This window comes from Balaenoptera physalus (assembly GCF_965194825.1).
Source record: "Balaenoptera physalus genome assembly, chromosome: 3".
NCBI lineage: Eukaryota > Metazoa > Chordata > Mammalia > Artiodactyla > Balaenopteridae > Balaenoptera > Balaenoptera physalus.
In genome coordinates, this window is record NC_138890.1 from 117,651,099 (window position 1) to 117,678,829 (window position 27,731).

A 27,731-nucleotide genomic window follows, 5' to 3' on the forward strand; every position below is an offset into this window, starting at 1 on the left:
TTTCCACCTTCAATCTGGCCTTGCTTCTCTTCTCCCAGGCACGTAATCATCACTGTCATCAAAAGCCTCACCAAGTGGGGAGGGACTGGCTGAGACCTGCCTTGAATTTCATGCTTTACTATCTACTTATTTATAAAGCGCTAACATGCATGTAGTCTTTGATTTTCAAATTGAATCTTAGAAGCTAATGACAACAGCATTGTGAGGACTTTGGGTGGTTTAACTGTTTTCAGTTTTAATACACAAAGAAAAAAACTATTTTTGGTCCACAGTTCTTAAAAATTCTGACTTAAATTCCAAATTCAAGTGTACAGATTGACTACTTCTCTTCTCAATAGATGGTTAGAATCAACCTAGTTCCCAGATGTTGGTACTGCCCTCCCCGTGGTATGTAGCAACTTTTTCTGTCACCTTCTGTGTGCCAGTGTGCAGTAATTGGAGGAAGGAACAGGTATCACCAGCAGTAATAACTCAGAATCTGAAATGAGCACACAGATAATAAACAATCACCTCATAGGAGAAAATGAGCTGTACTCAGAAAAAGTTATTTTTTTCTATTTCTCTTCCACAATTCACGGTATCCACTTCTATCTCTAGATGTGGAAATGAAAGGTGGTTTTAAGTGAGTGAGAATTACCGATTGATAAGGAGTGAACATGGTGAGTGAATAATGAACATACAAATAATCGCACCATATGCCATGGGAAAACATGACTCCATTACAATCTTTTCCTGCAAAATTTTAAGGTCACATCCGTTGCACGTGGCGGGTGCAATGTAAGATACAATTGTTGTTCTGACCTCGTTATTTCCTCTTGTCTTTAGCATTTTCTTAGGTCACTCGGCACTCTGATTATTAGCGAATCCCCTTTCAAGGTGTGTCAGCATCACTGGCCTCTGTCTTGCCAATAAGGGAACAAGGACAATGGTGCTTAAAAGATTCTGAGCTTCTGAGTTTTAAGGTCTGGTCCTTCAATTTCCATTCTGCAAATATGACTGATGTTGATACACCTCTCAGCAAATGAATCCTTTCTAATCATTTCTTTGCTAGATAATTTCAAAGGAATAGTAAGGATGCCTCTTGACTCTCTTTGTAGCCTCCAGCCTTACCATCCATCCACGGGTCCTAATTCTGTGTGTATTTCACCAACTCAGGCTCTAGTTTGCCAGCACAAGTAGGTGGTGCTAGGGTGAAAAATACAAGAGTGCATTTGCATTCGTATGTGTGTATTTTGGGGTGGGGAAGGGGATGCTGAGTTTTAGTGTCTGTGGGGAGGGCGGGGAGCAGCACCTCTATGTCTTGCTTAGTTGAGTCTAAGCTGGGTCTACACCAAGTACTTCAAAGCACTCCTTGCCGCCCTTCCCTTCTGTCCTGATTTTCCAAGAAAAGTGTCCCCTCTGCAGTCTGGAAGTCTTTCCACCCTGCCACAACTGCAGGTAATGTGCAGAAGAAAGGGGTAGGGGTGTGTGTGTGTGTGTGTGTGTGTGTGTGTGTGTGTGTGTGTGTGTGTGTGTGTGTGTGTGTGTTGCTGTTTAGGATTCTTGGAGCATGCACCCAGAAGATGCCTGTTTATACAGCCTCAATCAACGAGTCAGACAGATTTTTCTCCTGAAAGGACTGAGCTTGACCAGTTGTTTTGACTGTCTGTAGTAACTGCAAAAAATATGTCTTAGGTGCCTGTCAGAGTGAGGTATTCAACAATAAATAAGATAGTCCCCTGGGTAGGAGGAACACATCTCACTTAACTCTGATGGCACAAATCAACAATTATTTAAGACAAATACATTATTGATGGTCATTTTTCTATTTAGATCAATACTGGGAAATTTTGACTTGCCTCCTGGTTTCCTAGTGCCAGTAATTTTGGCAAAGAAAACCAGAGGCCTTATAGTGTGAAAAAAGTGAAGATATACTCAAGGAAATACAAAGGCTTATGTTCACACTGGAGTCTTAAATGTAAATAAAAGGAATTGTTTGTTTTTTTCTTGCAGTTATTCCCCAAATGCTCAGGAGCTCTTGAGATGCAGTTGTGGAGTTAGGAACTTGACATTTGCTGTTGGTGCTGGTCAGCATGTAGGCAAACGTAAAAGATAAATATATGCCCTTGAAAATTCCCCAACCACAATCTCTATATGCTGGAAAACATCCTTTTATGTTTTGTGTGTACACTTCATCTTTAACACACACCTAACGCCCCGCTCTCCCCCCGCCTCCACCTTACCTAGTGGATGGAACTAGAGTCCTTTTTTTCAGTTTTGACTGCACTGTTTTAGTGAGCCTTTCAGTAAATTGTCTTCTTTGATTAATCACACCTCTCTTCCTAGCTCTAATAACTCCATCCTTTAAGTATCCTTAGCTCAGATGCCCATAAATCACACAACACCCTAAGCCAGCTATGAATCGCTCACAATTACAATTAGCATATAGATTTAACAGCTGTCATTAGTGGAGACTGCAGTAACTGGAAGAATCACAGTTGACCCAACACTTAAGACCGGGCTATGGCCCTAGAATCCAATCTACTCACAACGCTGAAAGTATCTATTACTCTTTAACGCGGGGATGTCAGTGAATTTATGAAAAAAAGTGTTGAGCTTAGGTTTGTCTGAATGTCTCCGTAGATGCCCATAAAAATGGTCTCTTGGTTACTAACCCTGATAGTTTTTCTTAGCTCTCATCTCTTTGATTCCCTGGAAGCATTCAATACAGGTGACTCAGCATCCTGCGGGAACCGAACTCTTCAGTCATTGCCTAGTCACCGCACCATCCTGGTTCCCTGTTCACACCCTGGCTGCTGTGCTATAACAGAGTGGTCCTGTGCCACCAAGCTTTGGCCATTCAGTTAATTCATTCATAATTAATTTATTTGTTCCACAAATAGGCACTGAGGGCCAGACGCTGGAGAATCCACAATGAGAGCTTCCTGACTACATGGAATTTACAAACTAGTGGGAAATGCAAATATAAATACATAGATAGCAGTTAGAACACAGCACAACAGACTGAAGATGGAGGACATACAGGGTGCTCTGAGAGCTCCCAGTTGAGGGGATCTAATCTAATGTGGGGGTACCAGGGGGGGCTTCCTGGAAAAACTGATGTAAAAGTTGAGTCCTAAAGAAAGATACAAATTCTTGTCAGGAAAAGGATGCATGCAAAGGCAGTGTTTAGACCTTGGGTCTCTTCTTTACATGAACTCTTCATGAGTGTGTTCACTTCCCATGTCTATGTGCCTTACCTGTCCTGCTAGACACACACTGTCCAATATGGCGGCCACTAACCACATGTAGCAATCAAGCCCTTGAAATGTTGTGTGTGACTGAGGAGTTGAAGGAGGAGTTTTTACATTTAAATTCATTAAAATTAAAACTGATGCTCGATTATTAGAAAACTTAAGTATGTTTGGAACAACTTGGGCGTGAATCTACTATTTCAACTGTAAACTTCATGAAATCGAAATACAAAGCAAGCATTTCCAATGAAAACTTGCATCCAAATTGAGATTTGCTGTATATGTAAACTACATCCCGGATTTGAAGACTTAGTACCAAAAAAGAATGTAAAAGATCTCATTTTTGTAAATTAGTTACATGTTGAAATCATAGTTTTGGATATTAGGCCAAATAAGTTTTAATAAATTAAAATGAATTGTATGTTTTTTACTTTTTAAAGTGGCTACTAGAAAATTTAAGATTCCATATGTGGCTCACATTATATTTCTATTGGACAGAGCTGTGCTAGTCCTTGACTGTTTGAAAGTAGGGACTGAGTCTCACTTATCTTTCACATTGGCACTATGTTTTGTGTATAAATATTTGTCAAATGAGTATGACATTCTACACATGGGTAAGTCCCCATCAACAGATACTTCATGTGACAGTCATTCCACAAATAGTTTTGGAGAGCCTATCATGCCAGTCCTGTTCTAGGCCCAGGGGGACACAGCAGCATGAGACAGGGTACTCGCTGCCATGGAGTTTCATTCTAACTAGAGATGCCACGATGAATGTATATTATAAGTCAGTGTAAGGGGACAGAGGCATGGGCTGGGAATGGGTTTGCTACTTTAGGTCAGGGGGTCAGGAATGGCTGCTCCAAACAGTCAAGACTGGAATGTGGTGAGAAGTCAGTCCCTATCTCAGGCAAGAACATTCCAGAAAAGACGACTGTATGTGCAGACACATTGAGAGGGGATTGTGCTTGGCACAGAGCAAGGCCAGTGTGGCTGGAGCACTACGAGTGAGAGAAAGCAGTAGGATGTGAGGTAAGCCAGGGACCCCATCAGGTAGGGCCACGGAGGCCAAGGCAAGGACTTGAATTGTACTTCCAAGTGGGATGGGAAGACACAGCAGCCAGAGAGTAGGAAATGGTTGGACCGACCTACATTTTTAGGATCACTCTGGTTGCCTGGTTGGGAACGAACTGGAGGACACAAAGGGGAATCAGAAAGTTCACTTTGGAGCCTTTGGTGTTAGTCAACAGCGGTTTATTGAACATCCCAGGGTATGTGCAGCAGGGGACGAGAATGAGAGACATCTGGACCCCTGCTGTGTATCTGACTACAAATGTAAAACAATCATCTTTTAAAAATCTATCTTTAAAAAAAGTCACGCTTTATAGTCAAAAGCATTACAGGGAGCCCACAATATATTCACACAGGACTGTCTCTTTGCTCTAGTCCTTGTCTTGGGCTCAGCCAAAGAAGCCTGAGAGGGAAGTCTTTCAGCTACATCACGTAATAAAATCCCTTCAGGTAAGTATTTGTTGACTGTAGAACTGACACAAGAGAGCCCTTGTGGAATCCTTCACTGGAAGACTGCAGGTGGCTGACAGACTAATCCTGGCTACAGAAAACATGCACTTTCTCGATTCAGTGCATTTCTATACTGCAAACATATTATACCTATACACATACGTTGCTACCACTTATTGAGCACTTGCAATGGTGTCTCCATCTGCACCAAGCACTTTATGTGGGTCATCTTGTATAATTCTAGTAATAACTCAATGAGTAGGTGCCGTCGTTGTCATTTTCTTGATGAAGAACAAAATGCCCAAGGTCATGCAGATGGTTGGCGTAGAGTGTGACTTCAAGTCGGTCACATCTGGATTTGAATTCCAGCTCTGCACCCACTATCTGCATGACCTCAGAGCCTTTTGTTTCTTCATCAGTAAAATGAAGTGTGTTCAACTTGAAGCCACGAGACCAGTGTTCTTAAAGTGTGGTCCGTGGACCACCGACATCAGAATCGTCAGGGTTCCTTTATTAAAAGTACAAACTGGCATGGGGTCTGGGAGTCTGTATTTTTAATAAGCAGTGGAGACATCTGGCATCTACCTGTACGGCCACAACTAGGATTAATATACCTTAAAAAAAAAAATGTGGTCATTTTACATGTTGCTTCTCTGAGGTACTTGGAACTTCACAAAATCCTACATTTAGAGGCAGTGTCATAAGTTTGGTTTCCCTTGAAAAATGCCTGAGGTCAGGACTTGAACGCAGGTAGTTTATTTGGGAGGTGAGTCCAGAACAAAGGTGTGAAGGAGCAGGCAGAGTGAGAGAAGGAAGGAGGGAAAATAGATGAAGAGCCCAGTACTACGAGAAGCAACAGGAGCCCAGTCCCACTGAGGACCCTCTAAGGAACTACGTAGAATGTGTCGCAGAATTGGTTCCTCCATAAAATGTGAGGCTAAGGCAGCAGAGTGGTTCCTCCATAAAATGTGAGGCTAAGGCACTTTTTCACCACCCCCTGTTAGCTATTAGTTGAGAGTTGGCCCCTAAAAGTTAACTTCCTTGCACGCTGGGGCTGAATCGGTGCAGGGCTGAGGGGTCTTTGGAGAGGGCTCTGAGGCCAAAAATCAGAGAGAGCCTCGGTGGGAGCTTGAGTTGGAATGCTAGCAATGTGTACTGTACTGTCCACACTGCACTGATGTCAGGGGACCAGGAAACAGAAACACATCTACTTCAGGCAGAATTCACACAAGAGCTGCTTAACTTAATTTGCTCAGTTTGGGGTAGGGGATCTGGGAAAGCAGTCTTTGGCTGGCAGAGAAGCAGCAGCATATTCTTTCCCACACATGCCACACTTTCCTGCTGTGTTGGAGCTACCACAGTATCTCTGCAGAAAATGAAGTCTTTTTTTTTTTTTTTTTTTAACATCTTCATTGGAGTATAATTGCTTACAAGGGTGTGTTAGTTTCTGCTTTATAACAAAGTGAATCAGTTATATATATACATATGTTCCCATATCTCTTCCCTCTTGCATCTCCCTCCCTCCCACCCTCCCTCTCTCCCACCCCTCTAGGTGGTCACAAAGCTGATGGTCACCGAGGTGGTCACCCTGTGCTATGCGGCTGCTTCCCACACTGGGCGAGGGGCGTGATCTCTTCATGAAAGAGACTGCCGATCGCCAGAACATGCTACTCTGAGCCAGCCCCACTCTCCACCCCTAGTCAACAAGCACCCCAGAGGAGTAACATATAAATGTAAAATGACCAAACTTCTTAGTCACAGGATTCTCTGTCAGATTTCTGGTGCTTCACTCTTAAATATGAATAGATAGCTGAAGATCTCCAGATACCTAAGGAAAGTGTTCAACATGAAAGAAACCAAAACAACAGAAAAAAGAAGCTCAGAAGAACAGGCAATGCAGGAAACAAAACAAACAAACAAGCAAACAAAACATTGTTCACCACCTCCCCAACCCCCCATTCTCAGAGCTGTAAAAGAACATATTACAGCCATGAAACAAGAAACAGTGCCATAAAAAGGCAAAGAACACACACATAGATCTTAGCAATTAAAAAGAAATAGTAAGAGAAGAAATGAAAACTCAATAGACTGGTTGGAAGATAAAGCTCCTAGACAGTAGAGCAAAAAGATAAACACATGGGCCGTAGGAAAGAGGAGATCAAAATATTAGAGAATTAATCCAGGTAATTCAATACCTAACAGACAGACATTCCAGAAACTGAGAACACAAAAAGTGGTGGGAGGTAACCATTGAAAAGAAAAATTATGAGGGAATTCCCCAGGAATGAAGGACGTAAGCCTTCAAATTGAAATGGGCCAATAAGGCTCAGGAAAGTGAGAAAAAGAGAAAAAAAGAGACACATGAAGGCATATTATGATCATGATACCATGGATAAAGAGAACTCACAGACAGAAAATATAGGTCATAGATAAAGCAAAGGGGTTCAGAAAGGCATCAGATTTATCAATACTGCATGCTAGATGACAGTGGAGCAATATCCTCAAACATTCTGAGGCAAAATGATTTTTGACCTAGAATTCTACACCCAGCCATACTATCAATCTAGTGTATGGTATAAGGACCAAAAAAAAAAGGTGAAGGTCAAAAGGTCTATGGGTCCTGGGAACTGGAATCAACTCAGGAAAGCAGTGAAGCCCCAGGATGACAAGTATGCAGGAGACCCAAGAAACAGAATGACCAAGGACTGCAGGAGAAATTTTTTCAGTAAAAAGTACTGGAAATGACATCATCTAATACATTTCATTACGTTGAAAACTATACTGAGAGGCTGTAGATGTGGAAAGACTTCATGAAACATATACAAAGCCAGGCAAATGAAAATATAATATGGTTATTAACTCCAGGAAAAGCAAAAGTTACGTTAAGAAATCATACTCCAAACACTATTTGGCTCAGCAGGAATCAGACGGATGTAAATTCTGATTACTGATTTAACCAAACATTATGAGTTAACTTTATTGAGAGCGTAGAAAGGGAATTCGGGGTGGGTGGAAGTCTAAGAACACTAACTCTCAATTTCCATGCTAGTCAGCAGATAATATGTAACATAGACACAGTGAGGAAAAACAATATATTTACATAATTTAGAAAAAACTAGGCAAACAGAGGAAATAACTCTAACAGTCGAAAGAAGTTGCCCTTGAGGAAAAAGAATGGAGGGTGGAAGGGCAGGACAGAGAAGTTTTTTTGTTTTTTTGGGAGGAGAGTTATCATCTTAAGCTGTGCCTGCTTTTTAGGACTATGGACAAATGTTACTTTGATTTAAAAAATTTAACTAATAAACCTATTCTGAAGCTCAGAAGTAACTGTCACGTGCTATCCATTGTGCCAGAAAGCCTGTTTAGTTTGATACAGTCATCCCTTGGTATCCTTAGGGGATTGGTTCTAGGATCCCCTGAGGGTATCAACATCCACGGATGCTCAAGTCCTTTACATAAATGGTGCAGTATTTGCATGTAACTTAAAAACATCCTCCCATATACTTTAAATCATCTCCAGATTACTTATAATACCTAATGCAATGTAAATGCTATGTAAACAGTTGCTGGTATGTGGCAAATTCAAGTTTTGCATTTTGGGACTTTCTGGATGTTTGCCCCCAAACATTTTTGATTTGACGTTGGTTGAATCTGAGGATGTGGATAGCGAGGGCCAACTGTAATTAAAGAGTAATATTAAAAGTCTTTGGGCATGCTTCTGACATGGTGAGTGGGACATCTGCCACAAAAAAAGTGATCTCACTTCATCCTACAGGAAAATGGATCAGCTGAGGCAAGGGATTTGGTTCTGTAAGAAAACATGGGTCTCGCCACTGAACTCTGCAGCGTGCAGTTTCTAGGTTGAGATCATTCTGTGTTCTAAAATACACAAAGCCTTTAATTTCATATAGGATGGGTCTGGGGAGACAGCTATCACCAACTGTTTCTTCTCCACTTCAGTCAATTTACATGCAAGAGGCATCATGCTCATCTGTAGGATACACAATTAATGAAATATACTCAATGTATCTGTGAGCTAAACAGAGAAGAAACAAACGTGGATTTGTAAAATCATGATTTTTTTCCTGGATCTGGAAATGAGTCAACAGACATTTTATTATGTTTATATATATTTTTAATCTTAATTTGTCTTTTGCACTAAGCAAATGCTGTGTGAAATTGATGTCCTGAGACTGTCAATGTAAGCATTCGCAATACACTCCAATGACAAGATTCTGTGTCCTGAGTTTGTCATATTGCAAATGGTCACATTGTAGTACTGTTTGCATTTAAAAGTCTATATTGATTGGATTTTTATTTTTCTTTGTAATTTCAGTCTTTCCCTCCACAGATATATTTAGCATCGTACTACAATTGTCCCAACTTAGAAATTTTCTCTTAGCACTGTGATAACAGCTGTTTCCCTTTACCACTAATGTATACCATGTCTTAGAAAAATCCATAACATAATAGGAAAAAATCTAATGAAGTCTTGTTTACCTTGTCAAGACACTTCATGGCAGTTTTGCATTTTACTAAAAATATCCATTTATTCCTTGACTTTGTGCCTTTTAAGATACTGTCAAATGTCTCATCGCCATTTTTTAATTTCCTTTTTTTTTTGCCCTTTTTTTCCATGGATAATTCTCCCTCTGTTTTGTCTTTTTTCTGACCCTTTTGTGGAAAAATATCACTTTAAATCAAATTGCACTTAGGTGACTTGATCCTGAAAGGCCAAATTAATAACCACAAGAAAATGATTAGCTGGCTTTAAAGGTAAAATAAAATATGAGTGCATTGCAATTCACCTACGTTAGTTCTTCCATCTCAACTGCTCAAATGCCCCAGTCTTAGAAAATACAGTAAATAATTCTGATGACGTCTGGCCAGCCTGTGTAGTTGCTCCAGCTTTTATCTCCTGATTACAATCACTGCAGGACGAGCAGTGTGAAATCACTCACCCGTATCACCTTTCATTATAAACCAGGTAAGCACAGGCCGCCCTTTTGATTGGCTATAATATACTATGCGAAGGAAGCTTCAATCTCCCACTGAAGTCTGCACCAGAGGGAGAAGGGAAAAAACGAGCAAATCAATAACCTTTTCCCTACAATGAAAGTATGATTTATAATGCTCCTACAGATAGCCAGGACGCTTGTGTGTGTGTGTTTTTTTAAGGACAGTTGCAGCGATACTGCAGGCAACCAATGACAATGGAAGCCTGAAATCTGGTGGTTATTTGCTGCTCAAACCACTGCTTTATTGAGGAAGCCAAACAATATGTCAGAATAAAACGTCATTTCTTTGGACCCCTCCAATTTCGAAATCACAGTACCACGGGCATAAAGCATTTGATCCTTTTTGAGGTAAAAACCCCAAATAACTTTCCTCTGAAAATTTGCTGTACCTTTCATATAAGACCATTGCAGGCAAACCTTGAAAATGCTGTACTGAGTTTGATAAAATGGGTATTTGGAATGGGTATTTGGAATTGTGCTTTAGAATTTGAATCATAATTTTCTTCAGAAACATGCATAGACTAGTATAATAGGGACTGCAGTGTTTAGTGGGAATTTTTGTTACTTACATTTAATTTTGTTGGAGGCAAAAAGGGAAAATATGAAATCACTGTGGCGAGGCAGTTCTAGAAAACTATAGTAGGTGCTTCTAAATTACTGGCTCCATTAAATTTAAATATTTATTGGATATTTAATAAATATTATTAAATTTTTTTTCCATGGATAATTCTCCCTCTGTTTTGTCTTTTTTCTGACCCTTTTGTGGAAAAATATCACTTTAAATCAAATTGCACTTAGGTGACTTGATCCTGAAAGGCCAAATTAATAACCACAAGAAAATGATTAGCTGGCTTTAAAGGTAAAATAAAATATGAGTGCATTGCAATTCACCTACGTTAGTTCTTCCATCTCAACTGGATAACACGTCACAGTCATACAAATCAAACTGATATGCCCATTTACATCTGGCTTCTAACAATGCCAACACTTGAAAGAAATAAAACAGCATTTGTTTAAGAGACTTATACATACAGAACATTTCTAATAGAGCTTGTGCCTCCTGTTGTGAATTAATGCAGCTTCCTTGTTCTGACATGAAAGTTATTTCACTAACAGACTTCAAGACCAGAAGAAATAAAATCAGCCTTGAGCTGCAGCAGTGCCAGTACAGCAACAACTGTGACTTTGAAGACCAGATGAACCTTGGCAATGACTCTGACTATACTATAGTCACAGGTACTAATTAACCCTGCAGATTCCTGCATTAGAAAGAAAATTCATTCTGAGAGCTCTTAATCCATCCCTCAGGCTTTACAAATTACTTGCCAAAGGATCTCATAATGTTATGTTGGAATTAGGGGGATAGTAAACATTTTCTAGTGCATGTGTGTCAGGGTCTGAGGCTTGGAGAACTCAAGGGCATGGGGGTATATAAATAGGGAAAGATGGCAGCTGATTCTCAGTCTAGAACTCTCTGTGCTACTTTACCTCTGCTCCTCATGTATCTTATGCTCAGAAAATATTTAGTAAATCATTAAAATGAACTCCAATGAAACTTTTGACATTTTCTTTTCTTTTTCCACTTTAGGTGTAGAGGGCGTAATTAATTACCCTCTGACCAACACACTATCAACAGCATCGTGCAAATAATGTGCATCTTTATTTCCTTCCTTTTATCAACATTTCTCATCAATTGGTATTCCACCAACACCCCCATAGCCAGTGTATTTTAATTGTGGATTCAAATTTGAATAAAACCGTTGAAAAATAAATAGTGTGGGGACTTCCCTGGTGGCGCAGTGGTTAAGAATCGGCCTACCAATGCAGGGGACATGGGTTCGAGCCCTGGTCCGGGAAGATCCCACATGCCGCGGAACAACTAAGCCCGTGCGCCACAACTACTGAGCCTGCGCTCTAGAGCCCGCGAGCCACAATGACTGAAGCCCGCGCGCCTAGAGCCTGTGCTCGGCAACAAAGAGAAGTCACCGCAATGAGAAGTTTGCACACCGAAACGAAGAGTAGCCCCAGTTTGCCGCAACTAGAGAAATCCCGTGCGCAGCAACAAAGACCCAACGCAGCCAAAAATAAATAAATAAATTTATTAAAAAAAATAGTGTGTCTTGTCACTTACATAACGGCAACATACTAGAGTCCTCATTTTGTCTTACTCTCTTCACTCAGCATTGTTTGATGATCTATCATGTTGCCATTACTGTTTCTAATCGATGTAAGGTATTCCACCACCTTCTGTGTACCTATTCCCCTAGTGATGGATAGAGATTGCTCCAACTACCTGTTTTCACAAACAACGTCACTATGAACAGTCTTACACATGACCCCTTACTGATACCTGAATTTCTCTGGGTATATACCAGGGATGGAGTATACTAGGTCAGAGTGTACATGTTTACACATTCGGACAAGCATCATCTGAATGTTCTTTAGAATGACTACACCAGTGTACACTTCCCTACGTACTTCAGAAAAATCTCAGTTCAAGGCTCTGCCACCCCAGACCTCCTCCTCCTCACTTTCAGGTTTTAGTCATCAAGGCCTCAGACACAGCATGGCTTCGACGAGAAGGGAGGGCTTTGTCTTCTGTCATTTGACACTCATGGGATAAGGGCACTACCCACATGCATCACTACTGAACGCATATCCTCTCTCCTCTGCTGGGCACCGTCTTGCCCTCTCTAAACAGGAAAGGGTAGGGGCTAACCACACATTAGATTTAGAACTCAAAGTCTCAGAACCAAAAAAGAAGGTATTTGCATGCAGATGAGTGTGAACGTGGAGAGTCTTAAAGGCGGGAGGGTCAGTTGGCCTGGCTCCTTGATAACTAACCCCCCTGGAGGATTTGCATCCCAAGCCCTAATGGAAATAAGAAGTCAAGAGCCAGGCTGACTGCCTGGAAGGAGCAGTTGGTCTCTGTCTACTTTACTACCTTTCTCTCCATTTCTAACTGTCCAGCCTGAAGGAAGAAAGAAAGGAACTTGAAAGCTGGAAGCAGACCTCATCTGTCCAGAGGAGAGTCCCAGGATCTGAAGCAAATGGCACTGCCAAGTCGGATGGGATGGGGAGAGCTCTGAGCGGCCGAACTGCCTTATCCTACCAGGATGGGGTTCCTCAGCCTGGCAGACATAAGGGGTGGGTGTGGGGAGGGCAGGTATCAATGGGGTTCCTATTTTCTGCCAATTTATACAAATGTCAGTTCTAGAAATTTCCTTGCTTTCCTGGCTAGACCATTTGGAAGCTCCATCCTGGAAGGAGGAAGAGGAAGGGAACTGCCCCTGAATTTGGAGAGTTTTTGATGGAAAGCTGGACATAAGCCAGTGGATACTTGCGGCTTCTTGGGTGTCAGCCCCGTAGAATGGGAACACATATAGTGAGGCCACCAAGAGTGTGGGTGTGGAGGCATGCTGCCTGGTTCTGAATTCCTGCTCCTCTGCTTTACTCGCTGGGTGACTTTGGGCAAGTCACTTAACTTCTCTGGGTCTCAGTTTCCTCATCTGTAAAATGTACACAACAGTGTCTCTTTGTGGGATAGTTGTAAAAATTAAAGGATTAACACATGTTCATGTCTCAGAACAGCGTATAGCATGAAATAAAGGTTGATTAAATGTTAGTAAAGAGACTGACACCAAATCTTCTTTTCAGGAGGTGAGTGGGGGGTGTTTCCCCCCCACTCCCGCCTCTCAGTTCCTCCCATTCCCCCTGGCAGGGTGACCTCAGCCTCAAACACAAAACCACGGATGTGTGGAGGGCAAAATGTCAGTTTTCCTGCCTTAACATTCTGCATTTCTCCATCCTCCCCACTCTGCCAAGTCCTGCGTGCAGCACGAGACGGGCCTCCTCAGCATGACAGTCAACTTTGATTTCTGAAGTCTCTCCACTGTGAGGTTCGTCTGCTGTGAGCCACAGACAGCACGTCACCGCAGCCCATCGTCTGCTCTGTCCCTCCTCCATCAGGCGTTTCAGTGCTCTTCAAACCATTACCATGTGGGCAAGCTCTTCTTTGAGAGACCCCCAAGTGGATCTGATTTGGCTGGAATTGATTCTCAGCAGCGAGAAAGTCTCCCTGCCTGCTCAGCACCTAATGAGTGGCTGACCCTTCGAATAAATGCAACAGCCTGGATCCCTCGAGCAGCCTGCAAAGGCCACTGGAGATGCTTTAGAATCAGAATGTGAGTCACAGGCCAAAAACAGCAGAGAGAGAGAGAGGGAGAGAGGGAAACGACAACAACCCAGAAGCTTGAGAACCACTTTCAGTTACAATAGTGAAGCATTAGCTTAGCAAGGACAAAACCTGGGGCGACTTGCAATTCTGCAGTTCTGGAGGATAGCTCCCGCAGAGGTCTGAGCTAAGTGGAACGTGATGGAACAAGCCTCACTTCAAAGCCCATCAGCCACAACTGTCACCAAGATGGCAACCCATTCCTAAAAATGGTGATTCACAAAGGGAGAAAATAACCTCACAGCACAGGTTTGTTTAATGAGACTAATGAGAACTGGGAGTAATTGTCTTGGATCAGACTTGTTGAGGGTCTAACATTGCTGACCAGGGCATTTATTACATGGCTCTGTGCCTCAATTCATCAAAACACTCATTATGGGCTAATCTGGGTCAGGCACTGTGATTGGTACCATGGAGGCTATCAAGATGACTTTTTAAAAATGATTTACAATATTGTCTTAGTTTCAGGTGCACAGCATAATGATTCAGTATTTTTATAGATTATTTTCCATTATATTCAATAGGTTATTACATGACAGTGGGTATAATTCCCTGTGTTATACAGTATATCCTTGTTGCTTATCTATTTTATATATAGTAGTTTATATCTGTTTATCCCATACCCCTAATTTGTACCCCTACTTCCCTCTCCACTTTGGTAACCACAAATTTTCTATATCTGTCTGTTTCTATTTCGCATATACATTCATTTGTATTATCTTTTAAGTTTCCACATGTAAGTGATATCATATAGTATTTGTCTTTGTCTGACTTGTTTCACTAAGAATAATATTCTCTAGGTCCATCCAAGTTGCTACAAATGGCAGTATTTCATTCTTCTTTTTTATAGTTGAGTAATACTTCACTGTGTGTGTATACATACACACACACACACACCCCCCCCCCCCCACATCTTAAGCCTATCATCTGTTGATGGGCATTTGGGTTGCTCCCATGTCTTGGCTATTGTCAATAGTGCTGCTATGAACATTGGGATGCATGTAAAAGATGATTAAGTTTTGATCTCTGGCCTCAGAGTCCAGAAATCGCTTACAATACTAAAGAAACCTTTTTTTATTGAAGCCATGAAGAAAATTCTAAAAACTCTAGCCCCAGTAGAAGGCGGAGGTGTGCACCAGGCACAAGAAGGGCACAAAGGACGGATGCCCCAGCAAGGGCCTGGGTTAATGGCTCCTCCTAGTTGGTTCCACTGGTACCACCTTTGCATCAGAAAGGGGTGGATACCCACTTCCACAGTCTTTCTTTCCTTTTTCTCTCTCTCTTTCTCTCTCATGGAACTCTACCCTGTGTCCACTACAAGAAAGAAATGTCACCACTGGCCCAAGGCATCCTCGGTCACAAACCATCCAAGCGTAAGGGGGATGGTCACGGGAGAAGTGAGCCCGGCCGCTTGTTTACCCTAGTGTCCTCTGCCTGGCCAGCCCCTGCACAGAACAGGTTGTCACACAGTTTGACTTCATTTGTGTCATGATGAAACAGAGTCCCTCGAAAACCGAGTCCCTTTGTCAAGTTCATGATTTAACCTCTCTATCCAAAACTTTATTCCCTTTCTTGTCCTGAACCTGTTCCTCCTCAAGAATGAGGATTATCAAAGAAAAAGGGGGATTACAACCGAGCAGGACCCTGTGGGGACTTCCTGAGAAAGACTACCCTCCCCCACCATGTTATCTGCCTGTCTCTTGTTTGTAGAACAACTTTAACCTCTTAAGCTTCCCCTGAGTTCCAAAGAACAAATTTAATCAGAGAATTGAGAAAAAGGAGAAACAAAGGAAAATGAAAACAGTCAAGCAAGACAAAATAATAATATAGTTGAGCCATTAAACAAAGTCAAGGACTTTTAGTTCCTCCTCAAGGGCCATAGATAGTATTCTGAGCCATGTCCTTGAGCTGTTTTGCAGATAATGAAATCCCCACCAGGTGGAAGATGTTAACTGTATGCTGACCGCAAGCACGTAGACCCCAGACCAGCTGGAACCAGAAGGTTGGTGATGTTGACCCCTGATTACCTCACCTCCAACCAATCAGAAGAATGTCCAACAGCTGATCACGCACCCCACAACCCTCTCCCTCAGCCTTTAAAAACCTTTCCCTGAAAGCTACTGGGAAGTTTAGGTCTTTTGAACCCCAGCTGCCCGTGCTCCTTGTTTGGCCTTGCAATAATCACTGCACTTTACCATGATCCTGTGTCAGTAGACTGCCTTTACTGCACGTGGGCAAGCAGACCCAAGTTTGGTTCGGCAACAACGAAATGATGTCTCTGAAAGTCTTTATAAACCACCGAAGATAATTCTCCTGTGCGATGATGATGCCTACCAATCAGATATTCTGCATCTCACTCTTCCCTCAGAAGGTCCCTGTGAGCCTGTTTTCTTCCTCACCAGGCCAGGCTAAGGCCCTGCCCTTCTGGCAGTCACTAGCTCACTTCCAACCTCTAAGCAAAACTAAGCTCTCACTCTCTTTGGTCACTGGGACTCTTCCTCCAGGGGCCCAACTCCATTCCCTTTGGCTTAAGGCACAGCTGCCCTGCAGGTACCTGAGGACCAGGAGTCCCACCTGCCTTTCTCTTAATTGTGAAAATCTTCCTCCCACTCAGACTCTCAGAGACCCACTGTCTTCTGCATCAGCACAGGGTAATTACCTGTCTTCTCCCCTCCAGGTAAGCTTGGCTCTCTTTGGCTTAAACCCAGCAGTTCCCCAGGCCAAATCTGGCACAAGTGTGTGTTGTTTGGTCCATGGAGTGTTGTGAAAACTTTCAGAAAAAATTAGGTGATTATGATAGAATCACTTTGGAAAATATTTCAAGTTTCTCATCAAATTACACACATTTACCAAACAATCCAGCAATCCCTCTCCTAGGAATTTACCCAAGAGAAATGAAACTTCATTCACACAAGGATTTGTACTCAAATGTTCACAGCAATGTTATTCTTAATAGCCCAACTGTAAACAGTCAAAAAGGTCCATCAATTGGTGATTGGATCAACAAACTGTGGTCCATCCATAATGGATGCTACTCAACAACAGGATGGAATGAACCCCTCAAACAACCAACTACACGGACGAATCTCAAAGGCATTATGCTATAGCAGAGTCCAGACGCAAAAATTACATACTCTATGAAGTATTCAATTTACATGAAATTTTACAAAAGACAGAAAACGTATCTTTGCTTACCAGGTGCCAGGCATGGTGGGAGGGACTTGACTGCAAAGGGGCATGAGGTTACTTTTTGGTGATGGAAGTATTCTTTATCTTGATTGAGGTGGTGGTTACAGAATTGTATCCTTTTGCCAAATCTCATCACTTAAATTGATGTATTTTATTCTAGTTTTATTTGTTTCCTTTTGCTCTGTAACAAATTATTGCACACTTAGGAGATTAAAAAACCACACAAATTTATTATCTTCAGTTCTGGAGGTCCAAAGTCCAAAATGGACCTCACTGCACTAAAAGCAAGGCGTCAGCAGAGCTGCATTCCTTATAGAGACTCCAGAGGAGAATATATTTCCTTATATTTTCTAGCCTCTTGAGGCTGCTCACATTCCTTGGCTCAGAGCCACTTTCCCCTATCCTTAAAGCCAACACCACCAAGCCAAGTCTTGCCCATGCTACCACTTCTCTGCTTCTCTCTTCCTGCTCCATCTTCTGCTTTTAGGGACCCTTGTGATTAGATTGAGCCCACCGGATAATCCATGGTAATCTCTCTATTTTAAGATCAGCTGATTAGCAAGCTTAATTCCATCTGCAACCTTAATTCCTCTTTGCCCTGTAACCTCACATATTCACAGGTTCTGGGAGTTAGGATGGTCTTTGGGGACCATCATTCTGCTGACCACATATGTATATCTCTATAAAGATACATTTTAAAATTGGTAGATTGAAAATTGGAGAGACTTCAAATAAATACCCAGAATTCTGCCTTCTGGTAAATCAGATCTGGCCACACCAGGCTTCAATAGCTGCATGGCTAAACCTGCTGCAGCTGAGTAGCTGCCAACCCTCTAGAAAGGGCACGGACTCTGTCATTTGCTTCAGTCCTCTTTCTTGCCAGCTTCACCTGTTTACATCACCTTGGTCACTAAGATATTTATGTTGGCCATCTCAGTCTTCAACTGTTAAGTCAAATGAAACCAAGACTCTTCTGACCCTTAATACCTCATCTTCCCTTCTAGCCCCACTCCTCCCCAACCCTCCCCCTAACCCATCAGGCTGATGTGCTCCCTCTATCTAATTTGTAACACCATTTGTATGTTGAAGAACACAGTGGAATTCAAAGTGGTCCCAGAAAGGATGTACTCTCAAATCCATCAGAGTATTTGAGAAAGAGGTACTCTGAACCCACAGGCCGAAACAGGGAAGATGAGAAGCAAAGCTTGGATTCAGGATTCTTCACTGTTACCCAAGAACAGATGTTTCGCCACACTCCTAGAAGAATCTCTGGCTTCCAGCATGGGGCCAGGCACAGTGTAGATGCACAAAGATGTTTGCCACTCCCAAAGTGCAGTGTAATATCTCATGAGCAATTTAAATAAAGGCTAAATCTCAGTTTGTTTAGTGGTGATGGGGGAAAAGTCCCAGGATACATTCCTTTGTAGGACAACTTAAACACAGAAAAAATTATATTGGTTCCATGACCCTCAGCTGATCTCCTAACCCTTGCCAATCATCTCATTCAGATACGCTTTGAATGGTTGAGAAGACTGGGCAAGGGAATATACAAATGGTGGAAATAGCTCATCTCTTCCACTACTACTGGATTAAACAACCAACAAGAGCGTTTTCTAGTTAGGACAGTTCATTTGGTTAAGATCTACAGTAACCATCCCACTCTGCTCTAGCCCACACTATTTTCTTTTGCCGTATCTTGCCTCCTTTAATTTTGCCAGATTTAGAGCCTGACCACGGCCGTGTCCCCATCACACGGTTCTCATGCTCACTGTTTTCCAGCCTCCTTGCCAAGTGTCCTCGTGAAGCCTCAGGGCTGCTTTTTGTCCTGTACATTCCACAGTGTGATGGGCAGCACAGCTGAAGACCTCACTGGAGAGTGAACATTAAGAATGAGGAATAAGTGGAAAATGCAATTTAATCTGTCCACAGGTGGAAACATGCTCCAACATTAAAGATAAGGCACTTCCTAAAGAAGAAGCACCTTCCAAACTTGAGAAGAATCCCTGTAGGAATTATTAAGATTTCCCTATCATGCCTTCAACCTCAAACTCTGTCCTATTTAATAATCTGTTCTTCTAACGAGCTCTTCTAGGCATTAATTGTGTATCTTCAGGAATTAGTTACATAGGTACGCTCACAGTGGGGTCCAGTTGTGCTGAATGGCGATATTTTCTAAGATACCACACCTGCATCTTTAACTGGGCTTGCCTTGAGACCTTCTAAAAGCAACTCAGAGCAAATCTAAGCTCGATTTTGACAGAGAGACAGCTGCATAAAATATAAATGCTAAATCAGCCCATAAGAGAATAGAAACTTCCAGGTCATTCAGCACCAATGTCTCTGCTGGTAGGTTATGTAAAAATCAAAGTTTGGCTTACTCCTTACAAATGACAGAACACTGTGCTTGTAGAAAACAGATGGTCAGGGCTTCCCTGGTGGTGCAGTGGTTAAGAATCCGCCTGCCAATGCAGGGGACAAGGCTTTGAACCCCGGTCGGGGAAGATCTCACATGCCGAGGAGCAACTAAGCCCGTGCACCACAATTACTGAGCCTGTGCTCTAGAGTCCGTGAGCCACAACTACTGAGCCTGCATGCCACAACTACTGAAGCCTGTGTGCCTAGAGCCCGTGCTCCTCAACAAGAGAAGCCACTGCATTGAGAAGCCCGCGCACCACAACGAAGAGTAGCCTCGGCTCGCTGCAACTAGAGAAAGCCTGTGTGCAGCAACAAAGACCCAACACAGCCAAAAAATAAATAAATAAATATATTAAAAAAAAGAAAACAGATGGCAGCTGTACATCCTTTCACCTTAACAATCTGGGCAAATGAATGGAGTATTCCTTCTGGGGACCCCGATATGCATATGGCAGAAAAACGAAGTCCAGATTCTGTAGCTGGTACCCTAAGATATCAGGGAAGCCTTCTCTACCTTTCCACAAAACTGTAAATATCTCTTGCCCTCTAAGGCAGTTCAATATTATTGATGGAAATGCGGGGAATGATCATATGCTCAAACACGGAACATTTTAGAAGATGATGACAATTTTTATGTCCCCCCCAGGTGACAGTTAATTTAGAAGCACAGAAGTTAGTTACCAAGACTTAGTAATGGTGCTAATTGTAAGCCTTGGATAAGAGACCTAATTAGGTTAATGACGAATTCAGCCCAGCAGGGGTATTTTGGACAGCTCTTTTCAAAGAGACACACACACACACACACACACACACACACACACACACACACACACACACACACACACTTTGTCTAGTTCAGAATACAAAGATGTGCAGAGAGATGAGTTGGGGAGCTCTTATGGAACCATAAGGCTATCATTAAGACCTTGTTTTAGAGAGAAAAAAGATAAGTGTTTCAGAGTTAGGTTTGATAGTAGGTATCTAACAAGAAAATCCTTAGAAAAAAATGAATAATCCCCAATGCCTTTAAAGCAGGGGGGGTGCTTTTGGTGGCTGGAAGGCCCCTTCTTTGCTGGAAGGCCCTTTCAACGGGTGCTGCTATGGTCTGACCTGTGTCTCCACAAAATTCATATGTTAAAACCCCACCCCACAATGTGACTGTATCTGGAGATGGGATAATTTCTTTAGGAAGTAATTAAGGTTAAATGAGGTTATAAGGGTAGGGCCCTAATTGGATACAAGGAGAGGAAGACAGAGATCTCTCTCTCTTCCATATGTAGACACAGAAAGAAGACAGCCAGGAAGAGATCCCTCAACCAGAAACTACTGACCGGCACCTTGATCTTGGACTTCCCAGCTTTCAGAACTGTGAGAAAATACATTTCTGTAGTTTAAGCCACCCAATCTATGGTATTTTGTTATGGCAGCCCAAGCAGAGTAATACAGGTGGAGTATCTAAGTTTGGAGCTAGAAGCTGGGCAGAGCTGAATTTCTGTGCATAAGAAAGGAGAGTGGGGTGGGCAATGCAGTTAGATTTCTAGAGGAAGGAGACAGAAGCCAGTGAAATTACGCGCTGTGTGGGGAGAGGGAGAGAGAAGACGCAATATAGCCTTTGTAGGAAACACAAATGTCAAGTGAGAATTTATGAAGTTGTGGGATAAAAGGTGCGTGATGTAAAAACCTCTTCTGTCTCATAACATTTTCAGTAGGATAGTTTTAAAAATAACAGAATTGTGGGTGTGACTGGTTTTTCTTATGGCAAATGATGGAGGCTTAGCGCTTAGAATGCTTGGCAAGGGGCTGTGACAGCATCACCCGGATAGATGAGGGGATGGATGGTTGCCGTATGGGCCATATACACACACTGTAGAGACCTTAAAAATGATTCCAAATAACCCTCTATATGTTGTTCTTTGAGGACGTTTCTTAGCTTTGGCATGTCTGGAGAACATTTTGAAGAAATGAGAATCAGAAGACTGGTTCTAATTGCTTATCTTCCATTTTCTGTGTCACTTTGGGAAATGACACACTTTCTGTGCAGCAGGCTCTCCATTCCAAAAATGGGAATGACACTTACTGTTGCTTTTGTTCCCAAGATTATTAGAATAAATAAGATGATATATGTGAAAATGCCCTTCAAAAAGTAGTACTAATTTTGTTTTCTACTTTTTATGTTGAAATACAGCCACAGAAAGCTGGAAAGATAGTACAGAGAGATCCCATGTACCCTTCACTGAGTTTCTCTCAGTGCTTGGAAATGATTAGATCTTACATAACTGTAGTACAATACCAAAGGTAGGAAACTGACTGTGGTATAATGTGTTCTTCGTCATTTTATAACATGTGTGGATTTATGCAACCACCTGCAATCAAGACACGATTCCATCAACACAAAGATCTCTGGGGGCTGCTCCACTGTTGTCACACCTGCTTCCTTTCTCCTCACGACCCCTACCCCCTGCCAACCATTAATCTGTTCTCCATCTCTATCTTTGTCATTTCCAGAATGTTTTATGTCTTTTGAGATTGGCTTTTTCACTCACAAAATGCCCTTGAGGTCTCTACAAGCTGTTGTATCAATTGTTCATCTACTTTTATTGCTGAGTGGAATTCTATGGTATTGTAAACATTTTGGTTGTTTCCACTTTTGGGCTATTACAAATAAAAGTGTTCTGAATAACCATGTACAAGTTTTTGTGAGGACATACATTTTCATTTCTCTGGGATAAATGCTCAGGAGTGCAATTGTGGGTTGCATGTTAGGTGTGTCTAGTTTTTTTAAAGAAACCCCCAAATTATTTTCCAGAGTGGTGGCACTATTTTGAGTTCCCACCAGCAATGCATGAGACATGCATTTTCTGCATCCTCACTGGCATTTGGTATTGCCATTAATTTTTAAACTACTTTTTGTACTCTAAAGTGTATTCACTGTTTGTTTTCAAGACAAACCCTAATGTCAACAGCTTTTGTAGGAGGCACTTCTATCTATAGTAAATGAAACCAACTTTTCTGTTTTTATTTATTGTAGGTTCCACTGCCTCTACTGGAGCTCAAGTTCTCCAGGATTCGTGGAAGACACAGTCCGCTCTCAGGCTGGGATTCACATTTGCTTTGGGGAAGTCTCAGGGATCTAGTAGTCAACTGTGATCTGAGGACCGGGAAAGTTTGGCTCACTGAAATGCTTCAGAGGATTCACTTGTCTGGGGCTTTCTAGAGTCTTGTACCTACATTTTCTGAAACCAACTTGTAAAGGCCATACTAGCCCGAACCATACCGACCTTCATATGGGCCCAGGTTCTCCTCCTGACACACATCAGTGTATGCTAAGCACCTTATCTGAGTGAGGGCCTGGGATAGCTTGTCTCTAATGTCATGTGTTAGTAATTATGATTTATTAAGGACGGCATCTTGCAAAGAAAACTCTCCCCCATGACCTCTGAAGAGCAATCAAACCAATAGCAAAGCTCCTTGGAAGCTTTCTACACTAGAAACTGAAGCTGAATACTTTGAGCTAATTTTTCTTACACAGTAAGTGTTTTCTTTGGGTTCAGGTGCTGAAATTTTGAGTTTGCTAACAACCCTTCCAGTCACCAAAGGAAGGACTCCTTCAGTTCCTGCTATTTTTTCCAAGCTTGGTTCTCCAGCCTTCCTGACCATTCTGTGAGCTATTCAGTGGCTTTCCAATAAATCCCTTTCTGGTTGAGTTAGCTGGAGTTGCTTTCCTTTGCATCCATACAGAAACTAATACAAAAAGACCATACTTAAACTTCTGATTATGAAATACATGAACAGTCCTACAAGATTTTCCTACAAGAGATGGCCAGTTGTCCCCCAGTATCCACTTTATCCTGATTTGTGTTCTCCTTACTCCTTAGAATAGGAGTCGGCTATACATTTCCAAGATGCCCTTGCAGCTAGCTATGGTCATGTGCTGGAGTTCTGGCCAATGAGATTTAAGTGGATCTGTGTGGGGCTTCCAGGAAGATTCTTCATGGGAGCACAGACATACCCTTATATGTCCTTCCTGCTCTGTGCTGCCTAAGATGTGGACCTCCTGGTTGGAATGTGCTAAGAATGGTGGAACTCTGAGATAAAAGGAATTGGGACCTTTGATGATGACCATGGAGCTACCATCCCAGCCCTGGACTGCCTCCACTCAGGCTTCTTCTATGTGATATAAAACAAGTTTCTAACTTATTTATGCCTGTTAATTTTTTTTCTTTTATATCTAGTCAATCCTAATCTTAACTCATACAGATGGTGAAGAAATGGAAGGTGGGATTCTGGGAAGAACCTAGAGTCCAGTGATTCCCTGGGATTCAGAAGAAAGCATTTGTTGATTTTTAGCTTCTATGCTCCTATCTACTTCAAAATTATGGTAGCTATTAGACCTGTCAATAGGTATTGTTACTTAATATGCTAATACATTTTGATAACTGTATTTTGAAACAACTGGTTTCATTTATAATCCTATTTATTTCATTTTCTGCATTTAAAAACATTATTCTGAAAGGAAGTCTGTAGGCTCCACCTGACTACCTGAGGGACGGATTATAGAGCCCAGCTCTGCAGTGTCACCTAGCAGTGTTAGCAGCATAGGAGTCTAGCTCTTAACATGAAACACAAGCAAGAAAACTGCCATATTTTTAAAGCCCATTTCTCCATTTTAAGATCATGTGTATAAGATGTGAAAATCAGTAAGAAAAACCTCAACTAAAATTAGAGTCAGGAAGGCCAGTAGAGGGAGCTCTCACCCATCATCACTCCCCACCATTTGCATGTCTTCAAATCTATTTGCATGCCCCGCACAAAGAAGAGTACCTTGTACCCCAAACAGGAAGAAGTCTACTTTACTACCCAGAAGGAAGATTTTCCTCGCCCAGCAACAGCCCAGCCAATGAGAAACACCACAGCCCAGCCAATGGGAAGCGGTCACCACCCTGAATTCTTGCTTTCTTCCAATGAACTTTCCTTTGGAACAGCCCCTCCCAACTCCCCTCTTTTCTCTATAAAAGCAAGCTCCCCTCCTTTGATCTCTGGATTTGCCTATGGTCTGCCATAGCGTGTGTTTCCCAAATTGTAATTCCTCTGGCTATAACTGAATTTTGCTGGTAAGATAACTGGCTATTTTATTATTAAAGTTGAAAAAAAATAATGCGCCTGGTACAATGCCTGGGACATAGAAGGGTCTCAACAAATGACTGACATCCCCTCCCTTTCTGGGGAGCTTGAATGGAAGAGTTATGACCTGAGCTCCATGCTGATTGGATTGATGCACAGCAGAAGAGGCAGCTCCTCTAAGTTCACTATACAAACCTCAAAGGTCAGAGTGAGAGTTGAAAAGCACTTCCCCAAACTGTGCAGAACTCTCCATCCCTCAAGGAAGTAGACACATCTTTTGGGTCTGTAGCAGTGGATGGTTTTGTTGTGGGTAGAGGGGCTATTTGCACCCTAGCTGATAAACATGTTTTCCCCAGGTGATGTACCTAGGGTGAGGAGAGAGACAGGAGGGCTGGGGGTGGGAGAGCTGGCCCGTGGCTATGTTTAAGAATGAGAGACCTACCGTGTCTAGGAAGAGTTTGGCCGTTGTTCCCAGCGTAATCCAGAATGGCTACTCTGATCTATGTTGACAAGGAAAATGGAGAACCAGGCACCCGTGTGGCTTCTAAGGATGGGCTGAAGCTGGGGTCTGGGCCTTCAGTCAAAGCTTTAGATGGGAGATCTCAGGTTTCAACACCACATGTTGGCAAAATATTTGATGCTCCACCAGCTTTACCTAAAGCTGCCAGAAAGGCTTTGGGAACTGTTAACAGAGCTACAGAAAAGTCAATAAAGACTAATGGACCCCTCAAACAGAAGCAGACAGCCTTCTCTACCAAAAAGATGACTGAGAAGACCATTAAGGCAAAAAGCTCTGTTCCTGCCTCAGATGACACCTATCCAGAAATAGAAAAATTCTTTCCCTTCAATCCATTAGATTTCGAGAGTTTCGACCTGCCTGAAGAGCACCAGATTGCACACATGCCCTTGAATGGAGTGCCTCTCATGATCCTTGATGAGGAGAGGGAGCTTGAACAGCTCTTACACCTGGGTCCCCCTTCACCTCTGAAGATGCCTCCTCCACCCTGGGAGTCTAATCTGTTGCAGTCTCCCTCAAGCATTCTGTCGACCCTGGATGTTGAATTGCCACCTGTTTGCTATGACTTAGATATTTAAATTTCTTAGCACTTTATAGTCTGTGGGTATGTATTAATAGTTTGTATTAATAAAGTAATTCTTTGTTTAACCAAAAAAAAAAGAATGCGAGACTTCTGAAATACTTGCTTCTGTTCTGGGTACTATGAACAAGGGAACATACTCACAGAAGAAATGGCCATACACTGAAACTGTGATAATGCCTTTTTCATCTCACATTCATTTCTTAAGCCCTTAAAGACTATCATTATTGGGGTTTTTTTTTGGTGGGGGGGTGCTGTTGTATTTTATGACTGCATGGCAGTCATAGAGTGGAGGAAATCTGAGTCCAAGGGTCATTTTGTTAAAACGAAAGATTGGATTGATCCTAAAATGGACAAATTAAGAAATCATATTGGTGTATGTTGATGTACCGAATTGATTCCCTTTTCAGTGTCTTACTCAGACACGTGAGCATAAAATCTTCAGGGCTGTGACATTCAGTGAAGTATGGCAAAGCTGGGCAGCAGGGCTTGGGGTCACCTGCTGCCTGCCTGTCCTGGCTGGGCTGGTGCGTGGGATCCCAGCTCTCATTTTATCCCTCCCCTGCCTTCCCGGAGTGGGCGCAGAATACTGTGGCATGCCTTACAAGTTCCGTTCCTGTGCCTTTCCCCATTTTATCCGTCTCCACAACCTTCAAGTGATAAGTGAACAGTTAAGAAAACATAGTTAGGAAAAGGGGAGTAAAATCTTTTTAATATTCCAGTTCTTTCTTCCTCCCCCACCTCAACTTCAGCCCCATCTGTGGAAAGAAAAAACTACACTTAACGAACTACTTCTGTCTGGCACTGTGCTAAGTAACCACTTTTTTGTATATAGTCCTGTAGTACAGCAACCCTGTAATGGGTATTATACCCATTTTGTAGATGAGGAAACTGAAAGTCAGAGAGCCTAAGTAACTGACGTAAAGGTGACAAAGCTAGAGAATGGCAGAGATGGCTTGGAACCAGGGCCTGTCATATCTAAACCCATGTGGACTACCTGTGTCCAGAGTGTAGGACACCTTGCAGCTGAGACAGAGCTTGGCTCTGGGGCTGTCCATGTAATAACCCACAGGTCAGCTGGTCATGTATGCCAGCAGGTGAGGGCCATCAGGCTCTTGTTCTTTTTACCCAGGGAGTGGCACCAAGGCCTTTAAAATGAGTCTTTATATAGGATATGCCCTTTTGAGTATTAATTCATCCAACAAGTAAGTGAATGGAAGATTCTGATTCATTGGGTTGCAGGTAGTCAAGATGTTACAGTATTGTTTTTTCCTTGATTCTCTCTCATTATCTTACATTTTTTCTTATTTTTTCTTCTGTCTGCTTCCTCTGATCTTCTCACCCTCTAGGTAAACTTTACACATTTTACGCATTTTAGCTCATTCTCCCTCTTTCCCCGTAGCTCTGAGCTCACACTGGGCTGTGCTGACAGAGACTGGGTATCCCATGTAGGATATGAACCTGTTAGCAATAACAGCTACCATTTTTGAACATGAGTTATGAACTAGGTGCTCTAACATGATCATTACACTCAATCTCAAAATGCTGACTTCGGAAACAGGGCTGGGGCTACTGAAAAGCTTGACAAAGCTCACACGCCCAGAAGCAGCAGGGCTGAGACTCAAAATCAGCTATCACTGTTGCCTCTTGCCCTTGGCCACAGTGCTTTCCTTCTTGTCAACAAAATGTACACAGCCTTCCCCGTTTCCTTCCTCAATCAGACAGCTACTCGACTATCCCCTCCTCCCTTCATTCCAGTTTCACCATTAGGGAGAAGAAATGTATTAGCTTCACACCTCTTGTAACTAAAGGAACTGGAAGACATCTTGATAATTCAGACAACCTTGGGACTATGTGTGTTTTTAAGCCCAGACATCACATAGCTGGAGGGGGAGGCTCTATG

General features: G+C 42.3%; 1 protein-coding gene, 2 long non-coding RNA genes and 1 pseudogene across 4 annotated transcripts in view; 2 read left to right on the forward strand and 2 right to left on the reverse strand.

The window, feature by feature from the left end:
- The window catches only part of SV2C (synaptic vesicle glycoprotein 2C), a 262,124-nt gene that overhangs the window by 80,900 nt on the left and 153,493 nt on the right, over positions 1-27,731 (reverse strand). The window lies entirely within an intron of this gene.
- LOC309658642 lies at positions 1,510-9,853 on the forward strand. Its single transcript, XR_014262349.1, has 2 exons — positions 1,510-5,658; positions 5,697-9,853. It is a non-coding gene; the product is annotated as an uncharacterized lncRNA (long non-coding RNA).
- LOC309658637 lies at positions 18,143-27,718 on the reverse strand. Its single transcript, XR_014262344.1, has 2 exons — positions 25,920-27,718; positions 18,143-25,169 (listed from the first exon to the last, which is right to left on the reverse strand). It is a non-coding gene; the product is annotated as an uncharacterized lncRNA (long non-coding RNA).
- Positions 25,178-25,905, forward strand: LOC309658563 (securin pseudogene; annotated as a pseudogene). Its single transcript has one exon. The product of its transcript is annotated as a securin pseudogene (transcript).